Genomic DNA, 15,021 nt, shown 5'->3' on the forward strand with positions numbered 1-15,021 from the left:
GTGGGATTCAGGTGGATCCTCATGACTGGGGCAATAATTTCAAGCGTGCTGGTAATGGCCAAATGGAGGTTGCTGAGAGCATAGTCTATGGTAGTCGGAGGGAAGGAGTTACAGAAGATGGGTGAGATCCATAGGTGTGGCAGGGCAGAGGTTAGTAGAAGAGTGGCAGCAGAGCTCTGGCTAAACTCGCAAGATGGCCTAGTAGTCATAAAAGGCACAAATGCAATACAAAGAGGGTGCAGAGATGTAAAAGCACCCCACCTAAATTCGAATTTCAAAATTGGTGGCATAAATCCAATGAGAGATGAAGTAGGTTAGGTGAGGCAAGGAAGTCTGAGTAAATAGGCATAGTAATTGGTGCATAATGTTGGTGGAGGAGGCAATGGGGGAGATCAGCAGCACTCCCTGGTAAATCTGCAGGGAGTGTAGAGGTTCATGGGGTAGCAGTATGTAGATCTAGATGCTGATTTATAGTTTGAGGAGGGGGGACGAAAGGTGAAGGGACTTTGCTGGAGGGGCCGGCTTACGCCTGCCAGTGCCTCTGATTGGCTTATGTGGGCTGAGGCAGCAAATTGCTGAGGGGGGAAGGCTAGCAGGCAGTGGATGGCTCCTCTGCCCTACGCAGGGACAACCATCTTGGAGAGCTTGGAAAAAAGGTAATGGCCCCTTGCAGAATCCAGTAAACATGCAGAGACTTCAGTGTGTTCCAAGGTTTTCAAATCCACGTTCTCCCTGGTGCTATGTTTTTATTTCAATCACCCGCTCCCCACACAGACCATACATGTCTACTTTGGTGTCTTCAATTCACTGGTGGCTTCCTGCTTCGCTCTGGGAGGTGTCTGCCGGGGGGCTGACAGCCCTATACCGCTTGCTGCTGACTGGCACTCCAGGCTGCGAGGTCTCTTGTATTAGGATTTTCTCTTGCTTTCCACACTCCGCTGCCACGTGTGGTCACTTGGTAGTGTGCTGCTATCCACACGCCATCGCCAAACGCTCTGGCGTCCCTCTGTAGGCTTCCATGATCTGTCTGCTATTCTGCAAAGTGGTTTGCCGGTTGTACGTTGCAGCGTTTGGGCAGTCTCCTATCCCCTCTCTGCTTCTGCCGACTGCCCCTGATGAGGTCTGCTCAGTGGTGCAGTGGACAGTGTCTGGTATATACAGGCTGCATACACAGCTGGATCGCTGCCTTTAAACCATGGTTGCGAGTAACGGTCGCACACAGTGGGAATCGGGTAAAGGGCAACTTTAAGGGATGCCTAGAGGCACTCCTCCTTCCTGATGCCTCAGATGTCTTGCCAGGGACCGCTTCCTCCATGACAAAAAACAGCAGGTCCTTGTAAGAAGTTGGAGATTTGTCTTGCAAATACTCAGGATAGCTCAGATTCAGTGGTGCCTTCCGCCTAATGCCGCGGACTCGGCAGCTTTCGATGTTGCTGCACTGCGAGTATTTCAGTAACGGATGAACGCACCCAAAACTGGGTCCTCATGTTGTAATTATTGCACACTCCGCCTTAGCCCTTCTTTTTTTGGATGTTGCCAAGGGCCTGAGACTGCTCACAGTTCATTGCGGATATCTTGGGGGCCCCCCACATCCAGCTAGAGATTCAGTTATCCGCACACATGCGGACACTGTTCACGCAGCAGAAAATGCCCAAATCAAAGCATGGGTGGGCCGGTTAACGCTAGGATTATTTCTGGAGTTATATGGGTGCTCGGGAGCTAATAGCCATCTAGGACCTATCCGCCTATTCTTAAGGGCTTGTGACCTTTGGAACCCAGTGTGGTAACTTTGTATGAAATACCAAAATGGGGATTGTGTTACATCCCAATCAATAGGAAAGGGTGGGATGTGACTAGGGCCTTGATAAGTTTCTGGAAAGCTTTTGGCAGATAGGGCTGGTTGGAAGGAGTTTGACAACAATTCATTGCTTTCGAGGCGCTGGTGGGGCTGGTCCTGTTCCAGTTGAATGTGTGTGAATAGCTTTGGAAAATAATTATGGAAGTATTGAGCCTGGATGTTGTGATCCCTGTATCTGAGTGGAAAAAGTGAAAGTCTGTTATTCGGAATAGTGACTCTTGAAACTGCAATGTCTGTTCAAGCCCCCCTGCCAGTGTATTAAAAATGTGCAGGCATTTTAATTCTTAGTTCTTTCTGGCTTTGTCAGTCCTGAAATTCCCTGAGTACAGCAATCTTGAGATCAAGGGTATGTTTTAGCTTCTGAAAAATGCACGCCCACTGCACTCTCGTTGGTACATTGCTTCACACTTTGACGATGGAGGTTCATTCGTTTTATGTAGAGGTTGCCTTATTTCTGCAACAAAGTAGCCATGTCCAGGACACTTCATGCACATAATCCAGTAAACCACATTGCTGGATGCACAGGTAAGCAGTCCCCTAATGTTGTAGTCCTGCCCTGTGTGGGTTATTTTGATTGTGTCTAGAATGTTGATATGTGGGCAGGTTAGGCATCTTGTGTTTCTGCAAGGTACAGTTCCATAATCTTTGCTATTTTAGTGTAGTTTGCTTCTGGCCATCATTCCCTTCAGATTGGCTGATTGTCTGAAGGCAATGAGTGGCTTAGCTTGTTGCAGGATGGTTTGGAGTTTCCTTAGCAATCTTACACAGGGCATTCAAGCTCTGGATTGTTTGCGACTACCAGTGGCACCCGGGTTTGTGTCTCTTTCGCTCTGTATTCTAAGAGGTTGCTCCAGGAGATCCATGTTGCCCTGTGGATCTCGCAATCCACAATTCTGTGGTTGTATCCATGGTTTATGAAGTCTAATCTCAAATTTGCATGTTTATATCTCTGACCCTTGTTTCGGAGCATATTGGATTGTATCTTAATGCTTGGCTGAATACTGTAGCATGTTTTGTATGCAATGGACGGAAGCTGTCACTCTAAGTAGCTGGCATGGTCATTTGATTTGCGATATACTGTGGCCTGTAGCTGGCCATCTTTGTTATAGTGGTGTCGAGGAAATGTACTTCAGTTTTAGGTTGCTTGTTGAATGGAATTCATTAAATCTTCTGTGTAAGTTTAGGAGATCTTGTAAACCAGCAGTCCATATCTGGAGGATGTCCAGCTTTAATTGTGCCATGAATACATTTGCATGCTGCGGCGCTTTCCGAGTGCCCATGGCCGTCTTCATCCTTTGGAGAGAAGTATCCGTACCAATGTGAAATAGTTATGGGCCTGGATGAATTCTTTCCACTTGCCTATAGTGTCAGCAAGTGGGTTTGGATCGACAAGAGCATTCTTGCATTCTTGCATTCTTGCATTCTTGCATTCTTGCATTCTTGCATTCTTGCATTCTTGCATGCCTCCATGCCATCGATGTGGGGGATGTTTGTGTAGCGTGACTCCACATCCATGGTTGCCAGTAATGTGCCCCTTGGGAGGGGGCCTATAATCATCCAGTTTGAGTAGATCGGTGGTGTCCTGGATGTAGCTGGGCGTCACTGGCTTCAAGGGTATTAGGTCATTTTTGTGAGGGGGGGAAAAAAAGTTTCATAACAGTGTTGAATGCAAAGTTTCGGGAAAAAAAATGTTTTTGAATGCATTGTTTTTAATTGTAAAGGGTTTAGGTTTGTTAACTTTTGTATTTAGAAACTATTGACTGTTGAAAAACTCACTATAAACCGGCTTCAAGATGTTCTCGAACCTAGCCGGAGATGTTCTCGAACCTAGCCAGAGATGTTCTCGAACCTATCCAGAGATGAGTGCCTGACCCAGAGATGATTGGGCATCCAGGGTGGTTTTCTTTGTGTATTTTGGGGAGCATGTAGAAAGCACCGGGTATTGGGTTATCTGGTATGAGGCTCTGAATGTGTTGCTGGAAGTCATTCAGAAGTTTCTTGATCTTGAGTTCTGTTTTGTTGGGTCTTCCTGCAGCTTTTTGTAATATCTTGTGTCAAAGTTGCCTGTGAGCCTCCTGCGCATGCCCCCCCCTGTCTGCTTGTTTAATTGTAATAATCTTGTTGCTGTTCAGAGACTTTATAGCCCCCTTTTCTGGAGGTGTCATGGTATACAAATATTTAATGCATTTGTCCAGTTTGGAGAGGGATAGAGAGGTGCAAAGGTCAATGAAAAGAGTAGATGTTGTGCCAGTGGAGTCCAATTGTGTCATGATGCCTACCCCCGGGCATCCGGATCAAGCCCATCAGCCCCGGGAGAAGGCATCCAGACATTTACAAAAACCCCAGCAGCCCCAGCTAGGGGCTGTCTGGGTTCAGTCCTGGCGCCGTAGGCACCAGGCTCATAGACATTACTTACCTCATGCAGACCATGCTGCAAATAAATCCAAGCCAACGTGAGGCCTGGATGGGACTATTTTACTACCGGACTATTTTCTACTCAGGTGTGGTCCTGGGGAACTTCTTTCCTGGGCCTACTTTGGAGGCTATTTAAACCACGCCAGAACAGCAGCACATGCTTCGTGTTATTCTGCATCCAGCAGCGTGACTCTCACCGTGCCTGCAGCCAGCATCCAGTCTTCTGCCACGCCTGCAGCTAGCATTCAATCTTCTGCCACGCCCGCCTCGAATCCGGAGCTCCTAGAATAAAGAGGAAGAAAAGGACAAGGTGAGAAAACAAACTTATTTCAAATTCCTCACCTGATTCCGGATCCATTTAATCTCCCGACCTGGAAAGTACATCAGTCCTGCACGCGTCGCTTCGCCAGCTCCAGCACGGCGCCATACTCGCCAGTTCTCACAGCATCTTTCGATCTGGCACTGTCCATTTCTTCGCCGTACTCCGGCACCTAGGGGCACAAGAATAACAAGGTGAGCCAAGGGAATCAACAAATACCTCTTACCACCATAGACTTACCTGATTTACCACCGGCGGTGGTATTCTCCATATCTCCATATGCTGCATCTGTAAAGAGGGAGAAAAACAACACGTTAACGCATGCAATAGTTACCGGACAGCATTGGGGAACAGACTCTTACCTGAACGCCAGCAGCAGCTCAGAGACCTTCTTCTCACAAACTCAGTTGCAACTGAAGGAAGGGGACAAGAGTGAACATCGGGCACATTGAACTCTTTGAACTTGATACTTACCAATCCCGCCTGGGACTTCAGAGTCAATGCTTACCGGAACTCTCCCAACGCCTTCAAACCAGTGAAGTAACTGGTATCTACGCGCCCCTGCAAGACACGCAGGATGGAGAGCTCATCTTTTACAAACATAAGGTGAGGTTACTAAGGGGATATCGGAGGTGATTAGTGGGGGAGAGCGAGAACAATTGGGAGGCCATCACTAAAACCCACAGGTGGCTAATCCCTGTCTCCACTTGCAGGAAAATACTACTTCGTGTCCAGCAGACAAGACTAGGCGTGCCAGTCCAGACGGTCATCTCTGCACTACGCATCACGTTGACGGAGACCGCAGCTGTCCGGGTCCGATCGACACCCCTGTGGGGTCCAGGTGAGCGTAACACTCTTGTAGCGAGTGACCATTTTCTTGTTTAGTTGTTGCCCGGAATGAGGTTTTCCCCAGACTCTGGGCTTCGGCCAGGACATCCTTTTGGAGGAACAGGCCAGTGTGCGCCTGTGTCAACATTAAAGACTCCAGAAAGTAACACTTCTTGTGGAGCCAGAGACTCGGGTATTGGGATGTCTACGAAAGCCATCATATCCACAACCCAGTCGTGAAAGGCTCTAATAGAGCTGGACAGGTCGTCTCTGTCCTGGTCCACTTGATCGTCATCCAGTGAGGCAGGAGCAGAAACCTGATCAACCGCACATGGCGCCTCAAGCCCCGAAGGCAGGGTTGACTGCACAACAGGAATCTTTTCCACAGGAGAAAGTGGAGGCGAGGAGGCCCCACAGAGTGGTAGAGGAGGTGGCACTACCGGGACTTGCAGGGGGTCAGTTTAGGTGGCTTAGGATGCCAAAAATGCATCCTCCAGTTGGTCGAGGCGGTGGAGTGGTCAGAGGCACCTCGGAAGGGGCATACCACCAGGAATGCAAAGAGGATGGCTGGCAGGATGGTCCTCCACCAACTGGATCCACGTAAACCAAAGGAGCGGATGTTGGAGGGAGTTAGACTTTGTGCGGGAGTCTGAGCACACCAATCCATTAGAGGGAAGAACGTGTTCGTATCCACAAAACGTGGAAAAGGCTGCCCTGCCCCAAAAACAGGCCCCTCAGTACCAGCTGTTGTGAACTATGGTGTGAGAGTGGTAGACAAAATGGCCACCGTGGACCGCAGGGGTTGGACCGCCATTTTGTTAAGGCCTGAGGTGAACTGTTTCACAGGTGTCGGTGGGCTGTGGTCACCACAGGGGAATCTGGGTACTTATGTTCCATTTTAGTCTCATGACCAGGAATCTCGGCAGAGCCGGTGCTAGCAGATCTAGAGTGTTTCTGCTGCACCTTAGAGACTGCTGCTGAATTAGCCCCAAGTGAGGGAACCTCAGCGCTCAGCGGAGCCGGTACTTCAAGATTGAAGGTGTTGTACCGGCTCCGTTGCCCCCTCAGGATTGGTTCGACCACAGGCCTGAGTTTGGGAATGCTTAGTCACCACATGAAGCCATGACCCCCCCCCCCCCTCCCCCCCCCCTCAATCTTGCTGGCCCCAATATGGGGAACCTTGGCAGTAAGACTCGGTACACTTCACTCCAGATGTGGAAACCTCGGGGCTAACCCTGGTGACAAACCACCCCAGAAGTACTGGGCCCAACTTAAGCCCCCAAAACGGGAACCTTTGATGAAGATGCGGTCTTGGCAGCCCTTTTGCTGGGAACTTCCGGAGTGCCGGTTAGATCCCTTTCGGGACACCTCAGGGAGATGCCTGGTAACAGAACCACTTGAGCCCCTCCCGACCCAAAAGACCCCAGGAGAGGTCCCCTGGCAGGGGTGTCCTGAAAAGGAACAAACTTTCCAGCGGTTTCCTTTTTTCTTAGTTGAACTGCTGTGAATGTGGTGGAGGAATCCGCTGGAATCCCTCCTCCCACCTGACTAGCCGACGCTGCAGTACCCGAACGGAGTAGTCTCAGTAGAAGCATGAGTCCCACCAGTGTTCCTGGCCTAAGCACTCCAGGCAGAGAATGGGGATCTGCACTCGCGAAGCGTGCACACGATGAACAGACCCCGAATCCCAGACGCAAGAAAGATGACTGTGGAACTGAGCAGAAAAATGAAGGACAAGGGAACAAAAAGGAAAAAATATTTCCTGAGATGCAAGTGCGTCTGACCCCCGACCACGCGGAGAAAAGGACTGAAGGGTGATGCGCAGGTCAGAGCTCAGCGGGACAGGGCTACGGTCACGTGTGGGGGCCCTGTGTAAAAAAATTAAAGGACAAAGTGTGTGTATATGTATATGTGTATATATTTTTTTTGATGATTTTAAAAAATTGTTTGGTCCTGTCCTGAGGGACTGAATATCCCACAAGTATGGAGGAAAGGGGACAGGACGTAGGAGCATAGTTCACCACTTTTGTACTGGGACGAGGAAGATGCCTAGGAGTTATGCGGGTCCGGCATTTCACTTTTAATTATGGTCAGGGAAGTCTCATTGGAGATCCAAACCTGCAGCCTGTCAAGGGCCTGGAGGTGTATAAAGAGACAAGTGAAGCAGAGCAGGGAGCAACAGGGAGGCCTGTATGGGGGAGACCAGCAGGTGCTTGAGGAGGTAGCTGTGGTGGGACCACGAGGAGCCAAGATGCTGGCAAATTCCCCAGTAGACTTGCACAGCCCATAGCCAGTGTGGCCATGTAAGTATTGCAAGTCCGGGAGCCTCTGTGACACAGGATCACCAGCAGGTGCTGCGAGGGAGCATCGAATAACCAGGGATGCTGTCTGTGTCCGTAAAGCGGTATTCCGGTTGCTGGTGTGCAGAGAAAACACGCAGCATGTGAGCGGAGGGCGAGTGGGTGAGTTTCCTGTCCTTGGCGGTGAAGGAGAAGCGGAGGGTACCGCTGTAAGGCAAAGCCGCAGAGTTTCTAGGATGATGCAAGAGCACCAGGGGGCGCACCTACACATACCTATTGCATACTGAATTAAATGGAACCTTGAACATGAGCATTCTAAGTGTTGAATGGAATAAAGACCTACGTGGGCCAAGCATGTGAAAACTAATTACAGAAAAGGGCACAAGTGTGACAGTCTTAAGAAGGTGAGTGTGAGTAAAACACCCTTAAACTGAACTTTTATAAATTAATGCAGTGTGACCAGGCCAAAGATCGGCGCATCAAAGCCAAGAGTCTGGGATCCTGTGTGACCTGTGATGGAGGGGAGGAGGGGAGGAGGGAGGGAGGGAGGGAGGGAGGGAGGGAGGAGTCTATCCTGTGTTTATGGCTGCAGTAGTCGACTACTTGAATGTCTCCAGACCCTCTCCTCTTAACACAAATGTGGGCTAGGAGGCTTTCCCGCTCTCATATTGGAAGGTACTGCTTCATTAAAATAGGTAAGTGCTGTCCAATCATGGACCGCCACCTACCCAACATCGGCACAGCAACAGACATTCTGTGGAAGAAGTGCGACCAAACAGCCCAAATGCCAGTTCCAGTCACCCAACGCACTGACCCAGGAGTCTTAAACTGGACCCCATGCAAGCGCAGTCACCCGTTTTGAGTTTCCTGGGTTAGGAAGATGACTTGAAGCCAGATGGCCAAAGTACCGGTTGTAAAACACGCAGTGGAGCCATTTCGGGTATATGGTACTCAAAATGACATTGTGACCGTAAATAAATGGTGTCTAGTAGTTTGCCAGAAAGAACTATAAAAACACGGCACCAGCCTGTCCTAGGAATATTCCAATGGCATACTTTAATTTTTTTCTTTTTCTCCTTCTTTACAAACATAAAGAAAAACATCTGTTTTCCTGGAACGCTAAATTGATGTCCAGGGACTAAAAATAAGTTCATGTTTATCGGAAATTGGACCAATTGATACTTTCAAGGGTTGGAGTTACTGAGTTGAGATCTTTACAGCTCCCATTGGTCTCATTACAAGTTTGAAGGTGTGGTTAAAAAAAAAAAGTAGCAGTAATTCTGTTCCCTTCATGTTTTTGGCAATGACGGAATTACCTCTGTATTTACCACGCCAGCAACTATGAGTTTGACTTCGAAGTGGAGGATTAACCTCAAGCATGATACTGGTGGTAAATCCTCCACGTTCTTTAATCTGCCAAAAAGTTGGGCGGATTCACCTAGCTACGTCTGGTGCTCACACAATGCTCACAACGAGCCCAATACTTTAATAAAGAATTCTTTTGAATTCTCAGTCTGTCAGTAATTTTCTGTATTCAAAATAATCAGAACATAAATACTTCTTGTAGTTTCTTAATTACGAACATTGATTCCTTTTATTTATCATGGGTTATGTAACTCAAAGTGCATTAGTTGGAAGCATTTCCTAAGCTTATACATGGCCAGTGAGCCTATGCATTTCGGAGCGATCTTCAGGGCTTTAATCATTCCATGTTGTATGTCGATTACCATACCAAATCAAGTTAAATCACCAATGTAAAACGTTAATAAATCATAGCATACATATCACTTATATTTATATATACGTGTGTAGTTCCAGAGAGTCACAAGGTTCAAAAAGATGATTAAAAAAATATATCAAAGGAAAGAAAACAAAAAAAGCAGACATCAATATACTGTATTAGTGTCATTACATGGTTGTACCACACATGTAAAAGATAACATCATTGCCTCTTGCAGTAATTCTGCCAAAATCCACATGGGGTTCTATGGATTCCAAAAATGGGGGTTGGCACTGCGCTACCGCCACTTGTAATTCTGTGGTAAACCAAGGGAGCAAGTGCTGGTAACTGTAAATGATACCCTGTAATGAGGCACATAAGGCGTTGTGGTATTTCTAAACTCTTTTCTCTTAATCGCTGAACGGTTTTCTCCTTTATCAATCGAATGCAACACATTGTTCCTATGTGACTCTGGTTGGAGACCTAACCCTGTCAAGAGGGGGTGGTGACGCCTCTTAGCCTGCGCTGGGATTGACCGAGTCTGTACTCCCCCAGAGGTGGGCTGTGGGAGTTTGGAGGGCCCCAGTCTCTTTCCTTGTGTGCCTACATGTTTGAATTAAGTAGCACTGTCGATCACCCTGTATTTGCACTGCACAATTCTGGCTACTTGTTCAATTGAACCTCAAGTACCTGCAGAAATGCGGGTTGGGGATAAAAAGGGACACTGGAAACAAAGGTGAGGGTTATTCTGCTGGAGTTGAAGGAGGTCCAGGTGGAGAAAGGACAGTGCAAGACGAGCGTGGTGGAGAAATGTTGAGTGTGCAAGGTGAGATATTGATTTGTGGGAGAAGGAGGTGCTTGTGTTGGAATGTTCATGCAAGGTGAGTGAAACTAATGGAGGGGAAAGTAGGGTGTGAGAAGATGACTGGGGAAGTCAAAGGATGGTGAATGGGGAGAATGCGTGTGTCTTTGTAGGGACAGTAGTTGTACAATGGGGGAGAGCGGGTATTAGGAGGGTGGTGTAGGAGGAGGTTGTGTGTGTGTGTGGGGTAGGGGGAGGTGTGGTAGAGTGGGGATGGGGAGGAGGAGCACTAGTAGTGTGGGGTGAGGACTAGGGGTGTGTGTGTGTGTGTGTGTGTGTGTGTGTGTGTGAAGGGTAGTGGTAGTGTGGGGTGAGAATGGTGGGGAGGTGGCGCAGGAGTAGTGGCTTTTTTTTCATTTTTTTATTTTTTTTACTGATTTTCCTTCTGAATTTAACTTCTGTTTAACTGATTCTTACACATGAGTACAGACTGAAATCACCTTTCAGTACTTATTTGCAAAAAATTGATAAACACAAATGCATTTCTCTTGCTTGGGTCTTTAGTACATGCGTTGCAGGGCAGTGGCTGTGCAAGGCAACATATGTTAAAGGAATTTAATTACTTTTTAAATTGCTTAAATGGTTGCACATTTGCAACCTGTGACCTGTTGTGCAAGAACACGGCGGTAATGGCTTCACATTATAGGCATCCAAATGCTAATGTGTTTGCTCATTTAAATAAATGTAGAAAAACTACTAGTTGCAATTTTATTTTTTCATAGCAAAACATGGGTACAGAAAGAAATGACTACAAAATATAGCTAAATACAGACAAATGGTGCAAAAATACCATAAAAATAGGGAGCCTTAAACTGGAGCCTTAAACCTAACCCATTCAGGATAACTTGGGGTTGGTTACCCATGACCAAGGGAGGAGTAGAAATGGGATGGCATCATGAGACTATACCCTTCATCTAACATTGACCCTGATGGGCGACATAGGGTTTTGGAAGTAGGCGGGGCTCAAAGTTACGGTATCCAGAGTGGCCTCACTGCTGCTGCCAGGCAAGGCCCACTCTGCGACGATTACGCTGTCCAGTCCAGACATGCTGAGCCGCAAGGTGACCCTGGAACAGAGTGCACCACTAGAGCGAGTGCATGTGGCCCCCCCCCGCCTTGCGACTTGCCTGTAATCCTGTCTTGATCCAAGACCTCGGAGCCAATCCTACAAACATCCCATTACAAACTTGTCTCTCCACCCGCTCGCCAAGCATACTATCACTCCATCTGTCCAGCACAGAAACGTCAATCTCTGATAGAGGACCCGCCGCTGGCAGTCCACTACCACCTATGCTCCTCGTGCTGGAGCCACACATGCTCTAAACACACCCTGGCTGTCTACCTGTGTTGGCCCACAGTAGACCAAATACTGCACAAGGCGCATGATGCTACATGCCTTGCCAAACACCTATCTTGCACTATAATTGATGCCCACAGTCTGGAAAATGATGCACCATACATCAAGACTGTTTCACACTGTCCTGCTACTGGCGCCATTTGCACCGAGAGCGATGCTCTAAGCCATGCTAAAAATATTACCTGCCCTATGTCTGTTAAACAAAGTCTTGCTGTAAATTCTATCTGTACTGCGACTGTAACCCTTATGTCCTGCTGATAATGTATTGGGCAATTCCATTAACGCCATTAGTCTTGCTAAATTTGCTTTTTGCACAGTAGACTACGCTTTAGGCACCAACTGTTACCATCAGCCCCGCTAAACCTGTTGCTTGCTCTGTAACTGATGCTCTATGCCCTGTTGAAAATGTCTTTTGCCCAGTAGACCACGCATTATGCACTGTGAACGACACTGTTGGCCTCCACAAAGATGCTCTGTGGCCAGTTTCCCAAACCTAGAACGAAATGCTCCATGCAATACGTGTAACACCCAAAGTCCTGCCAAAACTGCTACTTGCACTGTATACTGACTTTATTTAAATGTATTTTTTACTCCCTGCTAGTTTCAACTTGCTCTAGTCTTTTCACTTCGTTTTCAGGTGAGAGGGCTTAATTTGATTGACATGGACAAACTGTTCCACTGTTAATCCTCCCTTTTTAGCAATTCTGTAGACCACAGGTGAAACCTTATCTACATGTGGCCCTTGCCATGCTGCAAGGAGTTTTTGTTTCCCCTTCCCAAAGTTAAACTTGTATACCTGGTCTCCTATGTCATTATCTCTCATAGATGCCTTCCTATCATATGTCTTTGCACCGTCAGCGGCCTTTTCCAAATTTTGCTGTGAAAATGTAAACGCATATTGCAAGTGCTTTCTCAACTCTTCCACATATTCATGAATTGTGAACACATTTATAAGCACCTGTTCATTTGTTCTGCAAAGTAAGTTGTGGAAGAACCATTTTCCTTCCTGTCAATATTTCATGGGGGGGGGGGGCTGATATTTGTTGATTTAGAGGGTGTTGACCTGATGGTCATTAGAACCAATGGAAGCTGCAAATCCCAACCTGCTTTGGCTACAAACTTTCAACATATCAACTATCGATCTGTTACATCATTCCACTCCTCCTGAAGAGGAGGGCCAGTAAGAAATGTGTAGCTTTCTCTTCACACCCAAGATTACATATTTTTGTCATCAATGCACTAGTGAAATGACTATCACAGTCCGACTCTATTCTTTGAAGTAAACCAAATCTTGAAAAAGGTGATTTATAAGTAAAGTGGCCGCCATTTGCGCACGGCAGTCCGGAGCTGGAATGCACTCCACCCATTGTTACTGTCAGCATGTACCTGTTTCCCCTTGCTGATCTCCTCACGGGGCCAGCAGATTTGGCTTGTACATCAGACCATGGGAGTGTTGGTCCCTTTTCATCAACGGTGCTCTGAGTCGGTGACACAGGTTGAAACTGTGCACACACTAAACACCCTCTGGTGCAGTGCTCAACATATTGGGACATGTGTGGCCAATAGGCGTAATCTTTTGAAATTTCCAAAGTTTTTCGTGAACCTGTGTCCTGCAGTTTTGGCATTGTGGGCATGATGTAACATCAATCTCCAAAATGACAAAGGCACTAGCCATTAGATTTGGCCTGTCACAGATTCTCTTATCTGTCCGTCTTGTAATCTAATGTTCTTTTTGGTTTTTTAATGGCACGCTCAATTTCCCCTTTTCTTCTTCAGTTACAGGATTTTGTTCTGCATCCAACAAATGGTTGTAAAATAGGCCTATAATAAGGTTTTCTTTTGCGCTTTCATCAAGTCTTGATCTGGAGTATCAAAATGTCATTGTGCCACAGACTGTTCACCTGCTCCAAGACTCCAAAACCAGTTTATCACATCATCCTGTATTTCACCAAGCAGGTGTTCAATATAGAGCTCCAAATTTGGCTAATTGACCTGCCTTATTTCCCCTCTTTATCCTCACCTGGTCATTTCAAATGACCACATATTTCCCTCCAATGGATTATCCGGCAATTTTCTGATGCAAGCTTTTCTATGGCTTGAATCATCTAGCCAGGTTTAAAGTGGCTTCTTGTCATAGGTGAGCATGCCTTTCACTTTCCAACCAGATAAGTACTCCACAAAACTGTTTTGCGCAGAATCTGTTACTAGAACTATTTCTTTGAGTTAATTTTCTACTGCTGTAGATGTTGCCTATATGGCGGACAATTCTGCCACTTGACTACTTTTGGGACCTATCCTTATGCTTACTCTTGGAATATTGTTGCATTTAAACCATGTTTCCTATTCCTGCTACAAGCTCTTTTTCTGTATCATTTTCTACATGGTATGCACATCCATCTACATACACAGTTGGAAAATCCTTAATTTACATGTTTCTTCGTTGAATGCCCTGTGTGGAGACTGCTCAAATTCATTCTAACTTGTCTCTAGCTCCGTCATCGGGCGCACAGACAGCTGCACAATCCTGCAACCGTGCTAGTCCTTGAGCAACTCGGTTCTTTTTATTTTGGCCATACTTCACTTCTACAGGAATTCCCTGAAGTGCTAATGTGCAGGAAGTAATTCTTGTCTGGGCCAAACTCCCTGATCTGATTCTCTTACTTTGCAAAAATAGCAGAGGCTGGTGATTTGTTTTAACAATCACTCGCTCCCCTTGAATTATGGGGAGAAATGTTGTAACGCCCAGACAGTGGTCAGAAGTGCTTTTTTGCATTCACAAAAGTTGGTCTCTACCTGTGACAATGCTTTGCTAGCGTATGCAATGGGTTTTGTGATTTGCGTCATGTTTTTGATATAACCCTGCTGGAAAGCATTGGTCTGTAAATACAATTTCTAAAAAGAAATCCTGGTTTTTCATTGCACATGCCAAACGTGGAGCTTTCATCAAGCTCTCTTAACATGACTACTGCCTCATTTTGTTCCTTTACCATTTCCAGAGTACGCCCTGCTTCAGTAATCTCGTTAAAGGTTGTGTAATCTCTGCATAATTCTCAATAAATTTCCTTTTGCCTCATTCTTCTGTAGCTGACTGAGTACATGTCTAATCTCATTGAAGTGGCTTTTCAGATATTCAATTTTGATTAGCACATCATCCACAGAAAATATTGACCCCCCCCGTTTTTCAGCTTCATCCGGGAGTGCCTTGCTCAGGAAAACCCCAAACTCGCACCCAAAAGGGGGGTCTGATACCATGCATATTGTTATTCGTCAACAGAAAATGCAAACCTTTAATCTTCAGCTACTGAGGCACACCAGTATCCAGCTGTAAGGTCTAATGTGGTAAACACCCTTTTGACCTGTGA

The 15,021-nt window shown here is 46.6% G+C and overlaps 1 protein-coding gene across 1 annotated transcript in view; it reads left to right on the forward strand.

Moving 5' to 3' along the window:
• Positions 1-15,021, forward strand: part of ALDH6A1 (aldehyde dehydrogenase 6 family member A1) — a 164,376-nt gene that overhangs the window by 39,398 nt on the left and 109,957 nt on the right. The gene's annotated exons all lie outside the window — the stretch shown is intronic.

This window comes from Ambystoma mexicanum, chromosome 14, assembly GCF_040938575.1.
Source record: "Ambystoma mexicanum isolate Mex_15411 chromosome 14, UKY_AmexF1_1, whole genome shotgun sequence".
In the NCBI taxonomy this organism is placed as follows: Eukaryota; Metazoa; Chordata; class Amphibia; order Caudata; family Ambystomatidae; genus Ambystoma; species Ambystoma mexicanum.